At 34.3% G+C, this 6,549-nt stretch overlaps 1 non-coding gene across 1 annotated transcript; it reads left to right on the forward strand.

The window, feature by feature from the left end:
- The first annotated feature begins 2,651 nt into the window (after positions 1-2,651).
- On the forward strand, positions 2,652-2,794 carry LOC142318590 (U4 spliceosomal RNA). The gene has a single exon (XR_012754969.1). It is a non-coding gene; the product is annotated as a U4 spliceosomal RNA (small nuclear RNA).
- Positions 2,795-6,549: the final 3,755 nt, after the last annotated feature.

Here is a 6,549-nt window from a genome sequence, read left to right on the forward strand (position 1 = left end):
AAGTAGACAGTAAAACAGAAACACAGAACATAAAATAAAACTAAAGACTCTGTAGTATTCAAAATTGGAATGACGAAAATATCGTGTTAATAAAATGAGGTAAAACGCGCTGCATATACAATTTCGATCGTAAATTACTGATGAAATGAATTTTGAAAGCATACCATTCTACAGTAAATGTTAACAATGCAGCTTAGCAGTTTGCTAAGCTCAACTAATATCCGTTTATAACTTGTATCATGTCTGGTAGTATATGAGCATATTCACCAATTACTCTTCTTTCCAGTTCGTCAATCTCTGCAGGATTCATTTAAATCTTTAAAACTAAATGATGGAGAAAATTAATAATAAAACTTTCCTTAAAAAATAAATTTAAACCACTAGGCCTTCAACTTAATTTTTACTAGCGCTATCAAATTTCATCACTACAAGTATGTTGAAGTAAAAAGATGAAATGAGGAATTAGTAAGTCGCATAGTTTTTATGTAATACAAATTGGATTGTTGTAAATTAACAGTTCTAAGTTGATATAGCCGTTTAATTTGTTGTTAATTAATAGTTACTGTTTATTATCAATATTAGAGCACTATTTACAGTTCGCAATTGTATGCGTTATGAAAGTAAAATGTAATAGAATTGTTCATGCAGCGCGTTGTACCTCATTTTATTGTTAACGCATTTTTCCGTCATTTCAATTTTGAATGCTTATAACTCGATAACGAAGCCATGACAAAAAATGGGTCTCACCAATGTTTTTCTTGTAAAATTTTAAACGTAAGTCATGTCATATTTCCACTTTCCTACTTAAAAAATTTAATTTTGATTCAATATGGCGGATCCAAAATGGGGGAAAAAATTAAAAACCCATCATAATGTAGATTTTTTTTTTATGTAGATCCCCATTTATTTCTGGTTCCAAATACCTCTCCGATATGCAGTGTAAACCTGTTTCCATACTTAAATATCTCGTGGTGTATTAAAATAATTTAGAAAACCTCTGATTTTCTATTAATTACCATGTTTTGAAATTTGTGTCAATTATTTGAGTGATAATTTCTTGTTATTTATGTAGTAAAGTAATATAATCTCTGCAGAAACCTAATAAAACGCATGTAATTTTACCCTAAAAACATCTGATGTGAACACCACATGACTTCTTTGTACGCCTATTAAATTAATGCACATTTTTAAAAATTAAAATTACATAAAATTTTATTTCATTAATAACTTCTGATAATTTCACTTTTTTGTTATTACTTAATTATTATGCATCGTTAATTTTTGTTTACAATGAGAAAACTTCCTTGTACTAGTAAAAATTCCAAATTTGTCCAACTAAAAGGTTTTTAGTTCATAAGCTTATGCGATTTATATTCGATTCAATATTAAACAAAATTTAAAGTTAATTTTGAAATGAAAATTTAATTCTGAATAGTAACGTGTATTTATTATGTGGTTTTCAGTAAATTGATGTTATAAACGGTCAAAAGATTTAACGTTAAAAATATTTCAAAAATATCAATACAAGTATTTAAATTGCTTTACTCTTACTGTTGATGAGAAGAAATAACCCGTAATAATAAATGATTTAGATACGATGAATAACTTAGAGATTGGTTAGATAAAACTATGCACGGTAAATTTAATTATTTTATTAATTTAATACGTTGTACTTCGAACTATCTACTAAACGAAAAAATTTTTCTGGTAAATTTAAATTCATACTCTGGATTGTATTACTATACGAAAAAAGTAATCTAATCAAAATTTTTTTATAAAAAAAAATTAAATAAATTAAAAATCTGCAACAGACTACTAACGAAGAATAAAAGGACTATTATTATTAATTTAAAATTACTTAAAATTGGGTTCCGGATTTATTGTACGGCTCCCAGTATCCAGGTGAGAGTGTTGTGTCCACTCCAATCAGTTTTCCCATGAGGCAGTGACGTCGCAAATCATAAGTGCTATAGAGCGGGCTGTCACTTCTAGTTTCATATCCTTAATACTTATCCCTACAATAGCAGCAGACTGCGGTCTTACTTTATTATTTTTCTTCTTTATTATTTTCATTTTCCTCAAAAATTAAAATCATTGCAGTAAAAAATTTCCTGCACTTTTAATAAAAATTGGGGAAATTGAAATCATACTTATATTTATCCTACAATTAAACTATTATATGTTTGACAGTATTTATTTGCTTGTAATATTAAGAAAGTAAAGCCATTAAGCACATTTCATTTGTTTTTTCATCAGCTTTTCGAATGCTTTGAGGCATATTTTTATTGTACATACTATCGTAAATAAGTGATCATATACTTAAGTTCCGAGATTTATTATTTTAGTTTTATGTTTTTCCGGCTTTAATTTAGTTGTAAAACAGAAGTACACGGTGACTCTTCTTTTTACGTTTAGCCTCCGGAACCACCGTAAGGTAATACATCAGAGGATGAATGAGGATGGTATGTATAAATGTAAAATGAAGTATTACTCTTATACAGTCTCAGGACTACGGTTCCTGACGTGTGTGAATAATTGAAACCCAACCACCAAAGAACACTGGTATCCACGATCAAGTATTCAAATCCGTATAAAAGTAACTACCTTTAATAGGACTTGAACCTTAGAACTCTTTACTTCGAAATCAGCGAAACTTTGCGCAGGCGCAATGGCGATATCGTAACCAGTGAATTTCATCTGAGATGCGATTATTGCTAGTTGAAACAAGATGAGTTTATCAAAATATATTGTATATAAAATATTTTATGATACAATATTTGAATTCCTTGCATGGTTTTCCAAAGATTTTAAATCATCAATTGCCTGTATTGCACTATAGTTGATAAATATACTCTCAGTAACGTAGAAATTCTGATATCATCTAAAAAACTTCAATTTATTATGACTACATCAAATGCTTATTATAAAAGAAATATCCATTAAATAAATAAAATGAGTTTTTAATATTTTGGGAATTTACATATAGGTTACAACTCCTTCCAAAATGTATGCGTGAATTATTAACAAGGATTAAGACTAAAATTTATTAGTATTACAAATATTATTATAAAGTACAAACAGTTTTAATAAATTGTTTAGGAAATGGGTAATGCTGTTACAGGTTGCATTTTTCAGTTATTCGCCTTTCAATATTTAAAAGAGCATCCTGTTTTGAATATAGAGTATCGGTAAAATTAATTGCCATTTTTATGTTTTTTTTTCTTTTAATTGAGCTTGTAGTAAACGTTCTTCCATTCAAAACTTGTCTATTAGGTTTGATGTATTACTTTACAACTCGTCCATTATATTTGAATTATCTTCCACTAAGTTTGAAATTATTAATTTACAAAACATAACTAAATAAATACTTAATTTTTTAGAAACACAACAAAACTGTTTTTAGCTAATGTCTATGAATGATGTAGCAGTATTCCCAAATCAGTCGTTGTTCTTTGAGGAAAGCTAAAGTTTCATAATATTATTTTGCTTTCTTTTTCTGTTTAGTCTCCAGAACTACTGAAGGTATTACTTCAGAGGAATGGCCAACATGAGGCTGTACAAGACTACACTTTATTTACATTCATACACATCGCTATCTAAGAGACCTTTAATATACAAAGTCATTAATAAACTGATTTGAACGTATGGCGTACAGCTATGGGGTACAACGACCGGGATCATGTTGAGGTTATACAACATTTCCAGAGTAAATTGGTTGAGAACCATTACGGAGGAACTGTGGTTTGCACAGATCGAAGAAATTTATGACTATTTGGAACTGCCTCATGCTCTTGAAGAAATCAAAAGGTTAATTTAAATTATAGACATCGGCTAGGTACGAGAAATTTCTAGCAGTGAATCTTCTAGACAAGATTGGGGATGTCTAGCGGTTGAAACGCTTAACGTGCTGAACCTGGGAGAGTCAGAGACTCTTCAGCTGGGATAACATCGCAAAAGTGACGACCGACCATCTTCTCAATGCTTTGATGGAAAGCCAGATTTCTTTCCTTCACCTTTCATTAGCTAATTATGTTGTTATTTAAAATTATTTGTATTTATTTGAATTTCTTTTTTGTAATGTTATTTATTTTTGTTACGTTTTTATGAACTTTTGTGCTTTACATGTATTGAATCAGGGGATTAAAGTTGATCGCCTGCTCGTAGTCCCCTGCGTAATCCAAACGATCAACAATCGTCGCCAGATACCAGATAAACATAAATCTCCATTGCGATATAATGCAACGGGCAATGCCAAATAGGCCTTTTTAAAGTCTCTGACAAATGTGGTATTAAAATCAAGTCTCTGTTTTGGAATGCTGGAGGATTGACCCACGATAAATACACAAAGTTAAAAGTACTCATAACAAAAAATGACACTGACATCTTCGCCGTAGTGGAAGCAAAAAAATCGTCTGATGACATACAATATAAAACCAGCTACCAGGGGTACAGAGTTACGTCACTAAAGCGGCCACGACAAATCGCATCTGTATTCTGGTAGGAGTGAAGACTAATTTTACAACTAAACTATATATAATGCAAGAAATGAATGTAAACAATAAACATGAGGCTATGCATGTACAGGTAACAATCGATAATTGAATGGTAAAACATTATTTTATATAAATCCACCAACAAACAAGTGTGATGTCAGCTGGCTGGAAAATATCTCTCCGGCAGCGTCAGTTCATTTAATTCTTCCTCGGCTGATAAAATTGTAGGAGGCCTTTTCTGCTGAACCAGAAACCTATGAGACCATAGCCTCCAAGCCCAAGGAGGGTAAGACACTTCCGAAGGTGTTTCAGTCCCCAGCGTAGCCCAGGTGCTACGCTGACATCGTTGAGTCTAACTGGGAAGCCAGAAATACGTCCAAAAAGCCGGATGTGATCTTCGTTAACAAGGCTGAGGGCTCGAAAGACACGAGACAAGAATTAAAGCGAGACTTCCAGGTTGCCCTGCGTGACAACTGGATGCAGCTGAAAATCAGGAGCATTAGGGAGACCAGCAAGGGGCTGGTAGTTGTTGGTGGTATCAAGGAGACGGTCCGCGTCATCACGGAATCTCTAGCTGTCCAAACGCTTGAGGTCAAAGTCGATCCCATGCGAAAGCGTAGGCCCCGAGTCATAGTTTATGAAACTGATTGGAGCCACTCTGACGAGGATATTCTGTCATTCATTCTAGATCAGAACACCAAATTGGACGAAGCCTTGTTCAAAGATCTGTGTCGGCTAGAATTAAAAACTGGCAAGCGTGATGTCCCACGGTATCACAGAGTTTTTGAGTTAGATGCTGGCCTTCAACAGAAGTTCGTGTCCGAGGAAAGCATATTTGTGGATTTTGCATCCTGCCGCGTCAAGGAACACCTTGATCTCCAGCGACGATTCAAATGTCGTTTAGGCCACAGGGCTCTGCAAGTATACGTCGATCTGCGCGCATTGTGGTGAGAAGGGCTATAACGGTGATGAAAACCGTAAAAGAAGGAGGCTCCGTCTTGCGTGAACTTTAAAAGATTACGCAAAATTTATAGGCACTCGGATAAATTACAGGCAATTACATGCAAAATTTGAGTCCCTAAAAGGGAGACGCAAAACGAATGCCATCCTACTTTCTGAGAGCATTCTTAAAAATGGCAATGACTACTATGAAAACAATACGGATACAACGCAGAGGCTAAAACCACAACTGACATTTTGCCATGTGACAAAATCTATCGCCACAAACATAGGTCTGAACTTTGAAATATGAGAACTTCTGCTAGAGCTATCTACATGTCTTTTGGACTCGTTCGTTTACGGTTGCTTCAGAATTAACAGTTCTCATCAACAAATCCTTCACTGCTGTGGAAGAACAAAAGGGGGTGACATTGGCTACTAAAGTATCCTGAGCCAGAAAGAATTTGAATATACACATATGGATCAGCTACTGGAGCAAATACTGATGCAGACGCAGATGTGTATACCAGTCTGTTTCAAATTTTACCATCTGTGGGGAAAAATGCCACAGATTTAAACGGAGTGGCTATTGCTATTACACTGGTCTTGGAAAAATGACGGATGCTACCGAAAAAGATAGTACTGCTGTTGGAATCGAAGGAAGCACTGCATGCAATTCCCGCTTGTCAACTCCTGTATACTGATGGAATCCTCGCGTCCCGATAAATCATGGTCACCCTCAGTAAAACCGTAGATGGGCCAGTAATGCAATGGATTACTGTGGTAAATGAAAAAGTGCATCGCATTACGCGGATGGGTACATGCCAATCACAGCTCATCCTGTCTATTTCATTGCGTAGTGCGAAAGGAACCACCTACAGTGTTATCATGGTGAGAGCAACAGCAGAAAATTTTAGAGATTGTGGTGACAAACGCTAGACATCAATGCTCAACCCTCAACTAACTTTACTAGAGCAGTAGTAGTGCCGTGTTTTAGGTTAATTATTGGACACGATTTTTTGCGTCACCATCTAAACAGAATAGGAGTAGCTGAGACTTCACAGTGCGTCCTATGCAACGAAGAAGAATAGCCGGTCATATATTTGTTTGTCGATCA

Source organism: Lycorma delicatula, chromosome 1 (genome assembly GCF_047948215.1).
Source record: "Lycorma delicatula isolate Av1 chromosome 1, ASM4794821v1, whole genome shotgun sequence".
In the NCBI taxonomy this organism is placed as follows: domain Eukaryota; kingdom Metazoa; phylum Arthropoda; class Insecta; order Hemiptera; family Fulgoridae; genus Lycorma; species Lycorma delicatula.